This window comes from Ambystoma mexicanum, chromosome 7q, assembly GCF_040938575.1.
Source record: "Ambystoma mexicanum isolate Mex_15411 chromosome 7q, UKY_AmexF1_1, whole genome shotgun sequence".
In the NCBI taxonomy this organism is placed as follows: domain Eukaryota; kingdom Metazoa; phylum Chordata; class Amphibia; order Caudata; family Ambystomatidae; genus Ambystoma; species Ambystoma mexicanum.
Window position 1 is genome coordinate 1,007,681,490 of NC_090941.1, and position 8,842 is coordinate 1,007,690,331.

Here is an 8,842-nt window from a genome sequence, read left to right on the forward strand (position 1 = left end):
GACTCTGGGGGGAGGTGGTGGGGGCACATTGGCATGGATCTGGGCAGAGGGATGGTGCACATGCGTGTTTCTGGAGGGTGAGATGGGGCACAGTGGGTCTGGAGGGTGGCATGGGTCATCTAGGTGTGTGTTGGGAAGTGGGATGGGGCATCTTGGTGTGGCTCTGGAGGGAGGTGGTGGGGGCACATTGGTGTGGCTCTGGAGGGAGGTGGTGGGGCAAATTGGTGTGTTTCTGGAGGGAGGTGGTGGGGCACATTGGTATGGCTCTGAAGGGAGGTGGATGGGGCACATGGGCGTTTTTCTGGAGGGAGAGATGGGGCACAGTGGGTCTGGAGGGTGGCATGGGTCATCTAGGTGTGGGTTGGGAAGTTGGACTGAGCATCTTGGTGTGGCTCTGTAGGGAGGTGTTGGGGGCACATTGGTGTGGGTTTGATGGGAGGGATGGGGACCTCGGTCTGGGGAGGGATGACCGCATATTGGTGTGAATCTGGAAGGAGGGGACGGGGCACATTGGTGTGGGTCTGGGCGGATGGGGGCATACTAGGATGGGTGGTTTAGAGGGGGTTGGCTGGGGATATCTGCATGTGATTCAGGATCGGCACATGGGCATCTGATGCAAGGGGCATCTTGCTATGTGGAGGGAGGATGGTGCATTATGGTATTGGTCTAGAGGGAGGGATGGGGCATCTTGGTGTGGTTCTGAGAGGAAGGGATGGTGCACATGGGTGTGGGTCTGTAGGGAGGGATGGGGACATTGCTTTGGGTATGAAGGGAGGCACAGGAAACATTGATGTGCATCTGGAGGGAAGGATGGGGCACATTGGTGTGGGTCTGGAGGGAAGGATTGGGGCTCATTGGTCGGAGGACGGATAGGGGCATCTTTCTGTGTGGAGGGAGCATGGGCCATCATGGTATGTGTCTTGAGGAAGGGATTGTGCATCGTGGAGTCTGGATCGGAGGGGGCATTGTTGATATGGAATGGGCATATGATGGGGGCATGTCAGGGAATGGTGGAGCATGTGGGTCAGGGCTGGAGCGCTCTGGTGGGAAGGAAGTGGGCATCTGGGTGTGAATGGAGGGATGGGGTATGTTTGTCTGGAGAGAAGGATGTTGGTTTATTGGAGTGGTGGGAGCATGTGTGTGTCGAAGGGATGGGGTAATCGGGTGTGGGTATAGAGAGAGGGCGAATGGCGCCATCTGAGTGTGGAGGTAGAGATGAAGCATATGGGTGTGGCTCTGAGGGGTGGAGCATCTTGGTGTAGGTATGGAGGGACGGATGTTGGTGTCTTTGTGGGTTCGGATGGAAGGATGGTGGCATGTAGGTCAGGAGGGAGGTGGCATTTGAATCTGGAACGTGTTTGGAAGGAGAAATGGGGCATTTGAGTGTGAATGGTTTCTGCTTGTGGGTGGGGGCATAAAGGATCATTAACAGCGGAGCAGCGGGAGGGAGAGCCGTGCGCCCGACTTCGGTTGCATCCCAGACGTGCACACCCACAGCCCGGGGCACCTCTCGCAGAGCGGTCCGGTGCGCGTGGTCAACCAGCCCCCTCTCCTCACTGAGCCCGCATCTGCGCTGGCCGGGGGGCGCACACTCCTCTCTCTGACCTGCCAGTGGCTGGGCATTGGTGGGGACACCCCGGTCACGAGGGAAGCCCTGACTGGGGGCAGCCGGGCGCCGAGGGAAACCTGACTGCTCTCGGGGGGTGCCTCCCCAGGCAGACAGGCACCCGGGCAAGCCAGGCATGAGCCATGGTGCAGCTGGCTCACTTGACGGTGGGCGCCAAGGTTCCAGCCGCCCACATCTGTGTGTGAGCAATGGCCAGGCCCGCTGGCACAGTGGGTGACCTTCCCTCTTGCCCAGGTTCCTGGAGCTGGGTCCTGTGCGGCCGGGCTGGGGTTTGAAGACTCTAGTGGTCCCACCCGACCCCCTGTCTGTGCTGTCTCTGGCCTGCCTCGTTGTCCATCTCCCAGCCCCCTCCCAAAAGGGAAGTGGAAGGGATCGGGGAAGGATGAGTGGATCGGGCCGTGTGGGCAGGTGGCAGAGCGGCCTACCTCCATCCCCCTGGGAAGCGCTGTGCTGCTGCAGCTGGCAGTCAGGCTGAGCACCTGGATTATTATTTTTTATTTTTTTGAAACCACAATGGTTTCGGCCGAGCTAGACAGGGAGCTGGGCTGTCCTGCCACAGCCAGCGCTGCCTCCCCCAACCTCTCCTGCACCGGCAGGGTCAGGCCGACGTCTACGACAAAAAAAGTTGCCTGTGGCTCTTGGCGGTGGATCACTCGACTCGTGCATCGATGAAGAACGCAGCTAGCTGCGAGAATTAGTGTGAATTGCAGGACACATTGATCAACACTTCGAACGCACCATGTGGCCCTGGGTTTTTCCCGGGACTACGCCTGTCTGAGGGTCGCTTGTACATCAATCGCCCCGGGGTTCACTCCCAGGGGCGTGGCTGGGGCTGTCGCAGGGACCCCATTCCATTCATCCCCCTAAGGTCAGACCCCGATCAGCACCGTCGCTGGATCCTTGGATCTGGCGCGCAAGCTCAGTGCCGACGCGTCCTGGTTTCCCCAGTTTCCCCACCTCATGCTGGTTTCGGGAGGGCCGGGTGGCCGACGCACCCCGGATGTGGTGGCGGCGGCAGCAGGCTTTAAAAAAGCCTGGCGCACCTTCACCCTACGCCAGGGCACCTGGCCGTGCTGTGTGTGGCTGTCTTTGGTGTCCCACGGCTGCCGGCGCAGGATGACCATGGAGCACGGACCTCGTGACCATGTGGGCTTCGGTCACAGATTGGAACAGAATACACTCGCCTGCGCCAAGGGCTGGGGCAAACCCCCATACGGGCCCGAGGCCAGCTGCCCTGAGCTTTGTGCTCCCCGACCACGGCCTCAGATCAGACATGGTGACCTGCTGAATTTAAGCATATTACTAAGCAGAGGAAAAGGAACTAACCAAGATTCCCTCAGTAACGGCCAGTGAAAAGGGAAGAGCCCAGCGCCGAATCCCCATTCAGCATCAGGCGTGGGAAATGTGGCGTACAGAAGACCGACTCCCCGGCATCACTCAGGGGGCTCAAGTCCTTCTGATCGAGTCTCCCCACGCGGATGGTGTTAGGCCGATAGCGGCCTGTTGCACACCGGGATTAGGTCTTCTTGGAGTCAGGTTACTTGGGAATGCAGCCCAAAGCGTGTGGTAAACTCTGTCTAAGGCTAAATACGTGCGCGAGACTGGTGACCAACAAGTACCGTAAGGGAAAGTTGAAGAGAGTTCAAGAGGGTGTGAAACGGTTGAGCGGTAAACTGGTGGGGTCTGTGCAGTCCACCCACAGGATTCAACACGGCAGGCAGGTTGGTCACCTGGAACGGTGGAGGCCCTTGCGGGTCTGCGGCCCGGGCACATCCAGCCCCAGCAGGGTGCATTTGGGAAGGCCCCAGGGGGCAGGTGGCTCTCTGCTCCAGCAGAGTGTTACAGCCCCCTGACAGCAGTTTTGCTGTGTCCACGGGGCTGAGGGAGATAGACCACCACCGGGCCCTTACCCGGCAACTGTCCCGGCCCCTCTTGGGGGTTGCTAGAGTGGCCACGGGAAACGGGGCTCCCGATGTGACTGTGGTGGACTGCCCTCAATACACCCCAACCACGTCGTGCTGCCGGGCGGGGAGGCCCACAAAGGGCGCCAGGGGTCGTTTAACCACCCGACCTGTCTGCAAACACTGACTAAGAATATAATGCCTGCCCGAGTCAGAGGGATGAATGAAACCCTGTGATGTAATGATGTTGAGGGCCGGTGCCCGGCGATTGCAGTGGCATCCTGTCGCGGTGGGCTCTCCACCGACCCGTCTCCCCCGCTCTGTCAGAGATGATGCATGAGCGTGAGTGATAGGACCCAAAAGATGGTGAACTCGGCCTGGTGGAGGTCCGTAGCGTCCTGATGTGTAAATCGGTCATCCGACCTGGGTATAGGGGCAAAAGACTAATCGAATGATATAGTAGCTGGTTCTCTTCGAAGTTTCACTCAAGATAGCTGGCGCACGGAAACCCCAGTTTTATCTAGCAAAGCGAATGATTAGAGGTCTTGGGGCCAAAATTATTTCAACCTGCTCTCAAGCTTTGAATGGGTATGAAGCCCGGCTTGCTGGCGTGGAGCCGGGTATTGTATGAAAGTGCTGAGTGGGCAACTTTTGGTAAGCAGAACAGGCGCTGCGGGATGAACCGCACCCGGGGTTAAGGCGCATGATGCAGATGCTCATCAGTCCCCAGAAACGGTGTTGGTTGATACAGACAGCAGGATGGTGGCCATGGTAGTCGGAATCCGCTAAGGAGTGTGTAACAACTCACCTGTCGAATCAACTAGCCCTGAAAATGGATGGCCCTGGAGCATCAGGCCCGTACCAGGCCGGCGTTGAGAGCCACGGGGGCTAAGTGAGGCGAGTAGGAGGGCTGCTGCAGTACGCACTGAAGCCCGGGGCGAGGGCCCGAGTGGAGCCGCCGCAGGTGCAGATCTTGGTTGTAGTAGCAAATATTAAAACGAGAACTTTGAAGAATAAAGTGGAGAAGGGTTCCATGTGAACAGAAGTTGAACATGGGTCAGTCAGTCCTAAGGGATGGGCGAGCGCCATTCGGAAGGGATGGGCTATGGCCTCCATTGCCCTCAGCCGATCGACAGGAAGTCGGGTTCAGATCCCCAAATCCAGAGTGGCAGGGACGAGCGCCCTTGCGGCGTCCAGTGCGGCAATGCAAATGATCCCAGAGAAGCCGGAGTTTTTTTTTTTTTTTTTTGGAAAAAACAATTTTTATTTTATATAACACACAATTCTTGGGACTTCCATCATCAGATTCAGCGTCAGAGTGTTACAATCAGCATTGTCCAGTCTCATGAAACTCCCCCCCCCTAACTTGAGCCAATATGTCCATGTCATCATCCTGTGATTTTTCAGGCGGGTTTATCGTTGTCTCTTTATCCGTTTTATCATCGCTCTGATCAGACTGGGGGGGCCACTCATGGTAGCCACCAGCTGCCTCCATTCAATTAGGGGTCCTACCTCCTCCTCCCCTCCCCTACAAACCGTGTCCCACCAAACAGCCGTTTCTGCCTCTGCCCATTTTAAGAGGTCAGCCCACCACAACTCTATCCTCGGCCTCTGGGGTGCCTTCCAGCACATTGCTATCCTTCGTTTGGCCAGGACATATGCTAGATCTTTCATTTTGCTTATGTGCCTTAAGTTACGTGGCCTAGGGAATCCCCCCAGCATGCATGCCCAGGCCGACTCCACCTCCAGTGTAATACCGCTTCCTGCTAAGCGTGTCTCCACCTCAGGGCAGGCCCAAAACATGTGGAGTAGCCCAGCCTCCTCCACCCCACACCTAGGGCATTTCTGAGTCGTATGGCCACCAAACCTAGCGATCTTACTGGGGGTGAGCTATGCTCTATGTGTGACATATAGTTGGATCTGCTGGAGCCTTGCGTTCCGGGACAATTTTTTATGATATCTTTGGGCTCTTTTCCAGAGCCCATCCGACATGGGCTCTCCCACCTCATCCTCCCAAAGTTGTCTGTTGGGTCAAGTCCTTCCCCACCTTGGACCCCAACAGCTCGTATATGCAGGAAATCTCATGCCCACCCTCTGAAATATCATATTTAGCCTTCATGGTGGCATCCGGTTGTCCGGTGAGCACCTCTGTTGGCCACTTCACTGGTACTCTCTTGACAATTCTGGTGTAAGTTATGTACTGCCCTTTATGCACCCCAGTATCTTCGATCAGGTTCGGGAACTCTAATGCCTCCCCTTCCAGCCATATGTCTCCCAGGGTGGCCAGGCCCACTGCTTTCCGGTACTTGCGGACCCCTTGTATCAGCTGGGGATCCTCTCCACATAGTGCTGCAAGCGGCACCCGCATAGAGTACGGAACCAGGTGTCCCGCAATCTGCCACTTTCTGTGCCATATCTCCCATTCCAGTACCAGCAGCCCCGCCATCCGACCCTCGACTTGGACAGCCACACCACTTCTTTGTGAAAGAAGGGGAGCAGTTCCCTGCACAGCAGCCTGGTTTCTGCCGTCTCCTCGCCAGACAGCAATCTTGCTACATACTGCAGCTGCCCTGCCAGATAGTATAGCTCAAAATTTGGCAGGTTGATCCCTCCCCTATCACACGAGTTCTGTAGTTTCCAGAGGGCCACCCTGTTCCTGGAGTTGCCCCAGATGAAGCTCCTACACAGGCTATGGAGGCTAGCGAAAAAGCGCCTCGGGATCCCATGCGGGATGTTAACAAAGAAATGCAACAGTCTGGGCAAAACTACCATTTTTAGCAGAGCAGCCCTCCCCACCATAGCCAGGGGTAACCTGGACCAGAATCCCATGCTGTTCTTAATTCCTTCTACTGCTTTAACCGTGTTGCGTGCATGTTCTTCTGCCATATGGTATATGTCAATTCAGAGATATCGGAACGACTTTGTGTGCCAGGGTAATCGGCAACACTGGCAGACTCCTGGGCAAGACAAGCTTGTATCTCCCCAGAGGGAACACGCTAGACTTTTTGGGGTTAACCGCTATGCCAGAGAGAACGGCAAATTGCTCCATCATGTCTAGAATATATTGCATGTTCTCTTCTGGGTAGCGTAAATATAACAGTATGTCATCCGCATATAAAGAAACAACTTGCATGCCATCCGCAGTGCGAATACCTATCTCCTCGTATTGCTGTCTCAGGCAGGTGGCCAATGGCTCCAGTGCCCATATGTATAACATGGGCGACCACGGGCAGCCCTGTCTAGTGCCTCTGCTTAGTTACCATTTGTCCGAAATGATAGCACCCGTTTTGACCCTGGCGATCGGGGAGCTGTATAACATTGTCACCCACCTGAGGTACCCCGGTCCCATTCCATAGCCCTTAAAGGTCACGATCAACTAGGGCCTTTTCACTGGCTCGAAGGCCTTGACCGCGTCTAGTGAAACTATTGCCAGTTCACCTGGGTCATTTTTTGTCTGGTCAAGGATGTGATGCAGTCTTCTGAGATTATCAGTTATGTTCCTGACATAGCCCGTTTGGTCGGCGTGTATCAGTTTACCAATGACAGCCTTAAGCCTATTTGCCAGTACAGCAGTGAGGATTTTACTAACCTGATTGAGGATCGATAAGGGCCTGTACGACCCACAATCAGTGATAGGCTTGCCCGGCTTCAGAAGCGGGATAATCACCGCCTCTCGCGGGGTCTCTGGTAGCCTGCCTTGCTCATACGACTAGTTAAGCATGGCCATCAGCGGGGGAAGCAACTCTTGTTCATAGGTTTTATAAAATTCACTTGGAAGCCCATCGGACCTGGGGGCCTTACAGGTGGGCAAGTAGCGAACCACTAGTTTGAGTTCTTCCATCGTAATAGGGGCATCTACGTCTGCGCGTTCTGCCTCATCTAAGGTGGGTAGGCCCATGTCCTCCAATCTTACCCGAATTTTATGGTCTCTAGGGCCACCTGGGTCCTCATAAAGATGTTTATAGAATCTCAGGAACTCCTCATTCACCCCCTCCTGGGTATTCTGAGTCCACCCTCCCTTGCCTTTCATTTCCCTGATCACCGTTCGCGGCGTCTCACTCTTGTATAGCCAGGCCAGCAACCTGCCGGCTTATCTCCCCCTGCGTGCTGTCTCTCCACGTATTTCTTATAGCTTAGTTTACATGACCTGTCCCAGCAGTCCCCACTGGCCTGTTGTAATTGCCTTATCCTGTCTCTGTCCTCAGCGGTGCCTTCCGTACGCATCCTGCCTCCAACTCCTCCTCAATTCCCTTCCACTCTGCTCTATGCCCCCCTGGAGCGCCCTAGACTTCGAAATGGCAACCCCCCGCAAAACCACCTTAAACACCTCCCAAACAGTTCCCATAGAGCTTACACTACCAGTATTTATCTCAAAGTACTCAGTGATCGCCTCTCTTAAATCCTCCCTGAATCCCAGGTCCTGCAGAGCCTCGGCTCTGAGTTTCCAAGTGGGAATCCGTGCCCTGGGAGGTTGATGCCGCCACTCCAGGACAGGGGGGAGTGGTCCAAAAGCACCCTAGCTTTGTATTCCGCACCTTCCATCTCTCCTGCCAACTCTGTGGAGGCGAACACATAGTCTAATCTTGTGTGAAGGGTGTGTGGTGCTGTATAGTGCGAGTATTGTCTATCCACTGGATGCAACTGCCTCCAGACATCCACTAGGTCGAAGTCCCTCGGGAGGGCCTGCAGCACCTTTGCTGCTGGGGTTGGTTTGTCTATCTTACTATCCGATCTGTCAACATTAGGGTTAAGTACACAGTTAAAATCACCTCCCCAAATAATCCCACCACCCAGCAGAGGGCCGACTCTACCGTACAGGGTCCTAAAGTAAGCCGCTGTGTCCTGGTTAGGGGCATATAAATTTACAATACACACTTCTCGGTTTTCCAATATACCCTTCACAACAGTCAATCTGCCATCTGGGTCACCCGTGACCTGAAGCAGCTGAAATGGCACCTGCGGCGCCACCCAGATGATAACTCCTCTAGCATAGGCCGAGTATGTGGATCCCACCAGGCACCCCCTCCACTTCTTCTTAACCACCTCCAATTTCTCCCTAGTGAGGTGGGTCTCTTGCAATAATGCTATGTCGATCCTCATCCTTTTCAGATACATCATCACCTTGTTACGTTTCAGATAGCTGTTGAGGCCCCTGACATTCCAGGTAACCACTGTAAGGCACCCTGGCGCCATCACCATGATATCCCGCCTCTTAAGGGTCACATTTTGGCTCAATACCCTTTCCCTCCCATCAAACTTCCCTCCAACCCCCTTCCCAACTCCCCATCCCCCAACTTCAAACCACTGCACACCC

The 8,842-nt window shown here is 55.3% G+C and overlaps 1 non-coding gene across 1 annotated transcript; it reads left to right on the top strand.

Moving 5' to 3' along the window:
• Window positions 1–2,260: 2,260 nt before the first annotated feature.
• On the top strand, window positions 2,261–2,411 carry LOC138529126 (5.8S ribosomal RNA). Its single transcript, XR_011284471.1, has one exon. It is a non-coding gene; the product is annotated as a 5.8S ribosomal RNA (ribosomal RNA).
• The last annotated feature ends 6,431 nt before the right edge of the window (window positions 2,412–8,842 follow it).